The sequence below is a fragment of the Rhinatrema bivittatum genome, chromosome 4 (genome assembly GCF_901001135.1).
Source record: "Rhinatrema bivittatum chromosome 4, aRhiBiv1.1, whole genome shotgun sequence".
NCBI lineage: Eukaryota > Metazoa > Chordata > Amphibia > Gymnophiona > Rhinatrematidae > Rhinatrema > Rhinatrema bivittatum.
The window spans coordinates 373,906,905-373,917,311 of record NC_042618.1 but is presented as its reverse complement, the minus strand read 5'-3'; positions in this window follow the sequence as shown (position 1 = coordinate 373,917,311).

The following is a 10,407-nucleotide window of genomic DNA, read 5'->3' as shown; positions in this document are numbered from 1 at the left end:
TCATTGAATGTGTGGCAACACAGTAGTTTAGCACAAATGGGATGACCAAATGGTCCTTCTGCTAACATGTTCTCTGTTTTCTAACAGGTTCAATACCCCCCCTCCCCCCCCAGCGAGATATACTGAGCTTTCTTCCAAGGGACAAAAATGAGAGAAATATAGTGCATCTAACTGAAACTGCAAGGAGAATTCCAGGTTATATTTCCAAGTTTAGAACAAGCCTCAGGGCCTAGAAGTTTAACGTGTGCATGTGGAATATCTAGCGAGGAAGGCAGAAGAGTTAATGAGATCATTACTGCCATGCTAGGAAAAGCCTAGACCCCCATTAAAAGTGCCAGCTTCTGGAAATTAAATTGGTCACTGGCTGTAACGAGGCATAAAATCCCAGAGTTGTGTGCTCTCCTGCAGTTTTCTTTATTATTGTGACAGTCGATCAGATTTTATAAACCTTATTAGCACAAATTCGCCTGGTGAAACAAGAATTTATGTTGTGAAGCTTTTGTTTCTCATAGAGATCTCACAGCACTAAAGATAAGAAGGCTGATTAAAAAAAAAAAAAGTGCGGGCGTCCATGTCCACGCAGTTCCCGGCGCGCGCACAGGGACACGGTGATTTTATAACATGAGCACATCACCACACACATGTTATAAAATACAATGCCCGTGTTCACATGCGTGTCTGATTTTGTATCAGCGTGACCATGTGCACCCGGGTCGCAACTCACACGTGCAAGGGGGGGTGGTGAATTTTTTTAAAGTACACATAGCGACGCGATTGGGCCTTTGCCCAGTTCCCTCACAGTCGACTCCAATTAAGGAGTGGATTGGGAGGGAACTTCCCTACACCCCTACCTAGCCTTCCTGCCTTTTCCCCTCTCCTCTCCTCTCCTCCCCGAACCCTACCATCTAACCTACCTAGCTAATTTTTTTTTTATTTTTAAACTTAGCTGCTCCTTTGGAGCAGAAGAAAGTTACGCGCGCTGCCCCTTTCTTCAGGCCCGGCAATCTGTGCATACCGGGAGATATGCGCGTGGCCGGGCATTTTTTTAAAACGCGCTTGGTGCGTGCAAAGCCCGGCCACATGCATAGCTCCCTAATATTACGTGCGTGGGCCTTTTAAAATCTATTTGAAGATTTTTAAGTACTTTTCCCCAGTTTCATTAAATGTGGTAATTCCTTTTAGTGAGTGAGTTGACTAGATTGTACGTAAACAAATCCTTCTAGTTATTGCAGAGCTGCACCCTGTGCTGAAACAACAGAAAGCAGACAACCCTTTTTACCTACTGGATTGGAAAAACAGTTGTGCCACCTGATGCCATCTCTGACAGTTCAATGTACGCCTCTTTCAAAAGCATATCTTGTTTACTTCCTGGATCGTCTTCTGCTCCTTGGGTTGGCTAGGGCTGGTGATATTGCAGAGGTAGCGTTCACAGGTCTGGGAGAGAGACAGTTCCAGTCATCATGCAGCAGTGACCCCTATTTATTTTATTTATTTATTTAACGTCTCTTATATACCGATAGCCGTTCGCACATCGTATCGGTTCACAAAGAACAAAAAAAAACAAAACTTATGGGCAGCGCCCTTACAAATAACAGATAACAATACAAATAACCAGGGAAGGAGGCAATGCAACTTAATAGGTCAATAAATAGGGAGAAACTATAAATATAACATACATAAAACTATATACAAAGCATCAGTCGTCGTCAAAAACGTCAAGGCATAAATCGGTGGTCGTGGGCATTCTTGGTCGAGGTCGCCTAGTGGTCAAATTGGGGCCCATAATTGCAGGGTTTTGGAAGGAACCCAGAAGAACATAAGAACAAAAGCTGTGCCATGCTGGGCCAGACCAAAGGTCTCTCAAGCCCAGGATCCTGTCTCTGGCATTGACCAATCCAGATCCTTATGAAGTACCCAGCCGATCCCAAGGAGCAAGGCTTCTGGCCCAAAGTCTGATGCTGCAATGACTTAAGGTAAGTAAGTGAGAACAAGATGGAAATGGGAAATCCCTTCCAAGGATGTAGAAACACAGGAGTGGGGAGTGCAGTTCCACCTAACATGTGCCACGCTAAAAGGAGTGCCTCGTTTGCTGTTCTCACCAGCACCACTCAGCCTGAGCATCAATGACCAATCAGACCCATCCCCCTAAGGGGTCAATTTTCAAAAGGTTTCAGAGTGTAAAATCGGAAGTTATGCAAGTGAATGGCATGTCCGTGTGTCAGCACTGTTCTGCAAAGGCCGGACGTAGGCGTATACCGGCAGTGTTACGCAGAAATATTAAAGGAGGGAAAAAAGGAGGAACCCAGGCATTCCAGGTCTGGGTTCAGAAGTTTGTAAACAAGTTGGTATTTTGTAAGCAGTACACGCGCATACATTGTCAAACTTAGATGCATGTTTTCACGCCTGCTAATTGAGTCATGGAACTGAAATCGCATTTTTTTGTCTGCAGTTTTTGGATGGGAGGTTTGGGTAGTGGCAGGGGATGGTCTAAATGAACTGATGATGTCAGCAAACTGGTGATTAAAAGTACGGGCACAAGTAAGGCTTTTCATTAGCAGGGTAAGGGCACACTTTATAAATAGGGACCTTCATTTTCAGCTTTTATTTTATTTTGCCTGGGAATTTCAATGTTATAACAAAAAAAAGTCAGTAGAAAAATTACTTTCATATAATACAATGGAGAAAAATAATTTTTCCACTGATTTCTTGTTTGTCTTAACGTTGAAATTCCCAGGCGAAATAAGGATCTTCATTTTCAGTCTCTATTTTATTTTGCCTGGGAATTTCAACGTTAAGACAAACAAGAAATCAGTGGAAAAATTATTTTTCTCTATTGTATTATATGAAAGTAATTTTTCCACTGATTTCTTGTTTGTCTTAACGTTGAAATTCCCAGGCAAGATAAGGACCTTCATTTTCAGTTTTTATTTCGTTTATAAAATACCTGCCTCTGCACAATAAATTGTGGTAAATAGGTGCACATTACAGTTCTTTCACGTGTAAAATATATGCACCCAACCTTTATAAAATGTGTAGAACGTATGCTGCTTCTTGTAATAAAAAATGCTATATTTTATAAACGGTGCAGCTCCTGCTACACTGCTTATAAAATACTGCTTAACTTTAGAAGCATCAACGTATGCGCATACGTACTGACTTTACACACTCTGTTGAAAATTACCCTTCTATGCGCAATTGTGAGCTGGTGGTGATTCTATTTTATAGTGCTTCATATATCACTAACCCACAAGCCCCTGTGCTTTTAAGGAGGGGGGGGGGAGTGCCAGTGGGACAGAGGAGGAGGAGGTGCCCCTTTCTATATAGCACCCCTAGGCAGCTGCCTACTTTACCTAGTGGGAAATCTGGACCTGGCTGTAGAAGAAAAACCCCACGAAGTTGTGAATGGTGACCGAGCCTGGTCCCAGTTGAGCTAGAAGCCCAAAGTAGCAGAAATCACTGACCGATTTAAAAAAAAAAAAAAAAAAAAAAAAAAGACATGCCTTACACTTCCTTATACTCCACACGTTTTCTAACTATGGCCGTTCTGCAGATCCTGTCTTTTTCTTAGTAGATGAATGTGGGAATGTTTTTAGCTGTGCTGTACCATGGCCATCTCCTGTGGCAGCTGATAGGAGGATGTAGAATATCCTGGTAAGGAACTGACGCGTGGGATGTCACTCCCTAACCCCATGTTGAGATTAATCAAGCAAGAGATTTCTTCCTAAAACCAGTGCTTCTGCTCCCCTAGAAATAAAAGGTGCCAGTACTCAGATGCAGGGCGGTCCATAAAGGTGGGGGGGGGTGGGGACCACATTGGGGTGACTGCCCAAGGCTCCGACGGTGCCACCAGCCACGCACCGGCAGTATAAAAAGGCCTACAAAGCACACACGAGTAACTCTCAGTTTTTCAGTATTCTGAAGTTTGATTTACCCTTAACACTATTTTATGTTTATATATAGCGGCTTTTTATGAAAGTTATATTGTGTGGTAGCAGGAAATTGGCAAAATGAGTGACAAAACTCAAAGAAAAAATTCAGATTGAAACTGTGACCCTCACCTTCCTAAGGGGTTATCTTCCCAGCTCTGGGGAGCATTGGGGTAACTTGGCCAGGGTGGGCTATCACACAATCTCTCAGGACATCATGGGGGGGAGGGGCAGAACCATCTGCAGGGCCCAAACCAGGCTGAAGACATTCTCACATAAAATCCAAAAAGTCCACTGTCTACTCGTACTCCACAAATTAAAGTTTTTATTTTAAAATAGACAAAAAAAAAAACAGCAGTGGAAAAAAATATCTGGTTCAAATCACAGTCCATCTCCACAGTCACTTTACTTACCATCTTGGTCAGATCACTTCTCGGCTGGTACACTTTTATTCTTCTCTGCTATTCTCCAGAACCTCTGCAGCTCTAGCTCACCTTCCTACAGTCTCTCTCCATACAACTTCTCCTCAGGGCCAGTATCTCTCATTTCTCCCACCCCAAAGGCTCTTTCTAGGACCCTTGGGGGTTACCGGTGTATTCTTCCCTTCTCAGAAGTTACAACAGAGCAGTCCTCACACAATGGAAGCAACTCACACTTCAGTCCTCACACATTAGGGGCAGCTCCAGAACGGGGCCCCCCCCCCCCCCCCCCTCCCCTTCCCTTGGGCATATACTGGTCCCGGGCTCTGCAGTGAAATAACCAAGCTGGTGCCTGTTCCCTAGGTACTGCTGCCCCCAGAGACCCCAGTTCTTGTGTCCAAATTCCAAACAACTTCTTCTTTCACTCCAGAATACAACTGCTGCAAGATCACTCTCCTGTCTGAAAAGCTGATGGGAGTTTTTAAATGGGTCTCCGTTTTCTCTCTCCCCAAATTTACTCCTTACTTCTAGGGCCACCATTGAGGGATGGTACCCTCAATGGTGCCCTCCACCTTCATGGAGTGGAAGGATGGAGGGCTGCCATCTCCAAAAAAAAACCCAAACAACAACAAAAAACAGGGGTGGGTAAGAGTATGGGGCAGGGGTGTGGCCTGCTTGTTACAGCAGTTGCTACCCCTAATTGAGCTGGATGTCACTTGGATGCAGATACGGCGCTGCTCTCTACATTGGTGGCGGGGTGGAGGGGAATTAGGGCTGGAGGGTATTGGAAGCCAATAGTAACAGGTGGGAGAGAGAAAAAGGGAAAAAAAATGGATAAAGTGCGTAGCTTGCTGGGCAGACTGGATGGGCCGTTTGGTCTTCTTCTGCCATCATTTCTATGTTTCTATGTTTCTACCTTAACTCCCCAGCTTGGCTCCTCCAGAATCTCATAGCCTCCTGAGAGTTATTGGTTAGGTGACCAGCAGTTTGCCCCAGTGCACACTCCCTTTTATATAACACTGTGAGGATGGCCGAGCAAATCTTCTGGACTGGAGCTGTAAACCACACTGACTCCAGCCTTTTTAATTCATACAAACATACATCAAATGCTGGCAATCGCTGCCTATCTTTGCAATATTCTTGCAGTTTCAATTTACATACAGACTAGCAGATTGCTTTCCCTCAGGATAATGCGCCTTCAATACTCACAATACTTCTTAGGATCAGGAGCTCCTACTCTTGGAGAGGTGGGGCCTCCTCCTCCTAGCTGGGCTCACAAACTTCTCCTTGCCCCAGCTGAATCCACCACTCAAGACTCTCCCTGCCCAGCAGAGTCCCACCCACAGAGCTCTCTCCCTCTGTGGGATTTAAGGTGGATCCTGCACAGGTAAAGAGAGGGGGGGGGGGAGGGGAGCAGGGGCACTACCTCACATACCCTCCCATCAGCTTGTAGCCATTAATCCAAGCATTATTACTCCGCCCTGGATCACATCCATGGAAGTACCACACATCTCACTCCCCTTCATTTGGCATCCCACTAGCTAGGCTTGGGGTTGGGGTTCTAGGGTCACACTCCACCCCTCACATTAGGACTACCCTGGTAACTTAGTACCACCCACTGCACCCTGTGCCCGATGTCTACCCATAGTCCTTTGAATAAGACCCTGTTGGCTCCGAATTCCAACCCTGCCTTGGGCCGGGACTCTTTGGACTGGCTATGGGACTTCACATGGTGGTTCAGTTGGTAACATTTGTGGGTGCCTTCTAACATCAGTCCCTGGCTCCTCTGTAGTGCCACATCTTGGCTCCTTTGCAGCTCCTTTCGTTTGAATCTCCATGGTATCTCTCTCCAGGCTTACTGTAGTGTCTCATCTGGCATGTCTGCGGCCTCTCGTTGGGTCTCTATGGCCTCTGTGGCCCTTCCATCTGGCCCCTTGGCAGCAACCTCTCTCAGGCTCTAGCATGCTTACCGTGTTTCCCCAAATATAAGACAGCGTCTTACTTTTCTTTTTACCCCCAAAGTCCCACTATGTCTACTTTCAGGGTATGTCTTATATTGGAAAAAAAAACCTGAGTGTTCAAAAAAAAAATATTTTTAAATACCTGTCGGAGGGCCGCGTGGGTCCAGGCGGCTGGCGGCGGAGCCGGGTGGTCGCGTGTTAAATCTAGGCCGCGGGCGGGTGGGCGCTTGTTCCAGGCGGCGGGGGGGGGGGGGGGGGGCGGGTGGACGCGCGTTACTTCGAGACGGCCGGTGGGCGGCGGGTTGTCGCGTGTTAAATCTAGGCCGGGTCGCACAGGCGCGCATTCATTCACTGCCGGTGGGGGCTGCCGAGGCAGCCCCCACTGGCAGTGAATGAATGCGCGCACAGGCCCACAGCGCCTGTGCGACCCCTGCGATTCGGCGCTGGGGGCTGCCGCTGGGGGCTGCCGCTGGGGGCTGCGGCAGTTGAATGAATTCATTCATCCAGGCGGAGGAGCCGGCTGCTTTCGCCGCTGCCGGCTGCTTTCGGCGCTCAAGGCAGTCACATGCCGTGACGTCACAGCATGTGACTGCCTTGAGCGCCGAAAGCAGCCGGCAGCGGCAGCCGAAAGCAGCCAGCAGCGGCGGAAAGCAGCCGGCTCCTCCGCCTGGATGAATGAATTCATTCACTGCCGCAGCCCCCACCGGCAGCCCCCAGCGGCAGCCCCCAGCGCCGAATCGCAGGGGTCGCACAGGCGCTGTGGGCCTGTGCGCGCATTCATTCACTGCCGGTGGGGGCTGCCGAGGGCAGCCCCCACGGCAGTGAATGAATGCGCGCCTGTGCGACCCGGCCTAGATTTAACACGCGACCACCCGCCGCCCGCCGGCCGTCTCGAACTACGCGCGGTCCACCCGCCCCCCCCCCCCCCCCCCCCCGCCGCCGCCGCCTGGAACAAGCGCCCACCCGCCCGCGGCCTAGATTTAACACGCGACCACCCGGCTCCCGGCGCCAGCCGCCTGGACCCACGCGGCCCTCCGACAGGTATTTAAAAATAATTTTTTTTTGAAATGACAGGTACGTCTTACTTTCGGGGGATTGGTTACATTAGCCGACCCCCCTAATTCCCACTACGTCTTACTATCAGGGGTTGTCTTACTATCGGGGGAAACACGGTACCTTCCATAGGCTCATCAGTGCTGCATTCAGCAGGACTATTCAATATTGCCCCCTTCTGGCACTCAGGCTCTCCACAGCTCCTGACTCTGGGCTTTCTCTGGCTTTTAGGCACCAGACAGCACCTCACTATGGACTTTCTGTAGTGCTGTCCTCTGGTCTCCTTGCAGCACCTCCATCCTCTGCACTGCCTCTGATTGTCAGTGCAGCACTCTGGAGCACATTCCGAATTGCCTCTTTCTGAGTAGTATGCATTGCCTTCTCCAGGTCCAACTATGAAGCTCCACCATTAGCTTTCTATTTTTTCTGACTCGGTTATTGCAGAATCATTCCTCTGGCATCCAATCTGCTCTATTGCACTCTCCTCTAGAGTGGAGTCTCTTTTAAGGGTCAAGCACCAGTCATATACTTCAACCAGTTGCTGTGCTCCTTCTGCTTCCCTCTAGCTCTGCATGGCAGACTGAAAGCTGAGTCCAGTGTGGTTCCCAGATCATCGGCTTCCTTATGGCATTTTTTTGTTCCATTGTATGCATCTCTGTGGACTCTTGCCAGTCAGGATCTAGTCTCATGTCAACTGCCTTGCTGCTTCCAGCTTCCTTCGAAGCAGTGCCTTTTTTCCAGGGTGGAGCAGACAGCTGATTTGGGTAGCTGTGGCACTCTCTCTGCTTCCAGCTGTACTGAGTCCAGATCTGGTTTAACTTTAGCTAGACTGGCAGCTATACAGGCCCTGTTTTCTTCCAGTTTTACCTGGGAGTTGTCCAGAGACTCTGGTACTTCAGGAGATTTTTCTGCAGCTGCTTCTGCCCTTCTAGGAGGCTCTAAGCCAATGCTTGACAATTAACTCTTGATTTGCTTCCACTCTGCTGCACTCAGGTGCTTAGTGCAAAGCCTGCTTACTGCTGGAAACTACATCCTGTACAACTACTAGCAGTTTACTTCTGGGGCATGCCCTGTTCCAGGCAACTGCTTTTCTCTCTGTTTTTAGGGGTTTTTTTCTTAGAAGGAAAAAAAAGTAAAAATAACCTTGCATCACCGGCACTGACTTTAATGAATATTACAGTTCTATCTTCAGACAGAGCTTGTCCTCTTAGTCTGCACAAAACATCCTAAATTCTGCTTTATTCCAGGCCCCACAAAACATTTGCTTCCAAGAATAGCCAAGGGAAGGACAACATAACCTTAGTGTGCTACTTATGCAATATTTGGTCAGAGTAATTAAAGAGATGATGGGAATAAGCCAGCTGAAATAAGTGTTATTATTTGTGATAATTGTGGTGGATCCTGGGCCGGTGGGCAGATGACCACGCCCATGGGGGAAGATCCCGAGAGGGACCACCGGTCAAGCTCAGAGTTGGGAGACAGACACACACTAGTTCTTTTATTAAACTGTTTTAGAGAACCACCAGAGGTTGGCAGTAGTGAGCTGGAAGAGCCCCGGCTGGGCTGTAGTCCCTCAGGCACTGGAACAGCGATCCCAGGATGGCAGAGCTATAGAGAAACTAAGATAGTGAGTAGGCAGAGTATGCAGAGTTCAGGAACAGAACCTTGATGGTAACACTCAACAATAGTCTCTTGGAACAGCCCAGGAGCTGGAATAAAGTAGGCCTTTGAGGAGCGAGTACCTGGTTCCAGGGAAAAGCTCAGAGAGAGAGATTGGTAACTCACTGGTACTGTAGGCAGCAGTGACTTCCTGGCAGAAGTTATATTCAGTAGCAGGTCCAGGAACGTGGGCCCTCGAGGAGCAAGTACCAATTCCAGACCTGCAACCTGAAAAGCAAGAGAGAGAGCGAGGCCCCCGAGGAGCGGGAACCCCTGGTAAAGTCCGAGGAGGCAGAGTAGCAAGGTAAGCGGAGAGCGAATCCCATCCGCAGCGATACCTGGAGGCAGCTAGGTAGGAAAACCCTTTGCTAACTCGATAAGCCAGCAAAACAAGAGACCTTAAATATCTGGTGATGATGACGTCATCTCAGGGGGCCGCCTCTGAGGTTCACGCCACAGCTGGTACTTGAGTCGGGTACGCACGCGCGCCCTTAGGCCTCAGGAGAACATGGCGGAAGGCAGCATCCAGCCAGTCCAGGGACGCCGGAGGAGGTCAGCAAAATGACGCCGCGGCAGCCAAACTTCCATTAACCAACGAGGGAATCGCCAAAGAGGGAATCGCCAAAGAGGTAAGGTGGGTGGAGTGGAGACATCGGGCAGTGACGGTTGCAACAATAAGTATGTTTTTTAGGAGTTGCTTGAATAGTTTGGAGGACTTTAATTAGCCTGATCTTACTTGGGAGGGAATTCCTAAATGTCGGACCATGAATTGAGAAGGACCACTATCAAATTGACAATAACCAATAATTAAGACACAATAGGAGGATTAAATATCCTTGGGAAAACTCTTGTTGGAAGAATGTTAAGGAAGGTTCCTAGGAGCCTGTGCTGGTGTTATTAAGTCACTGTATTACACTGTTAAACTTATTCAATATTAAATGTTTTTCTTTATCTGGTTAACTTTGCTATCCAGACAGTGACTGAATATGGGACTTCTTAGTGAAATATTCATAGTTGGCCTAGTAATAGGAATCAAGTGGTGAAAACTGGTGGATCTTATTAAGGTGTTAAGTCAGTGGAGAAAAGGTTTCTATCTGGAAGGTTTGGCTAAAAAGCCATGCTTTTGCTAAATTTCCTGAAGATGTCAGTGACTTAGGAGAATTTAATTTAAAACTATTTCTCTCTCTGCCTGGCTAAGGTTTTCTTTTTTAGTTACAGTTGGGGAAAGAAAAAAAGTCCCTGTAATTTTTTTCTTAAGTTTGGAGAGGAAATGCTTCACATTCAGGCATAACCAAATATCCTTTGAAAGACATGTAAGGCAAGTATCCACTCCTTATTTATCGCTGGGATGGCCATGGTAATGATGGTCATTTCAGGCTTTTCCTTTTT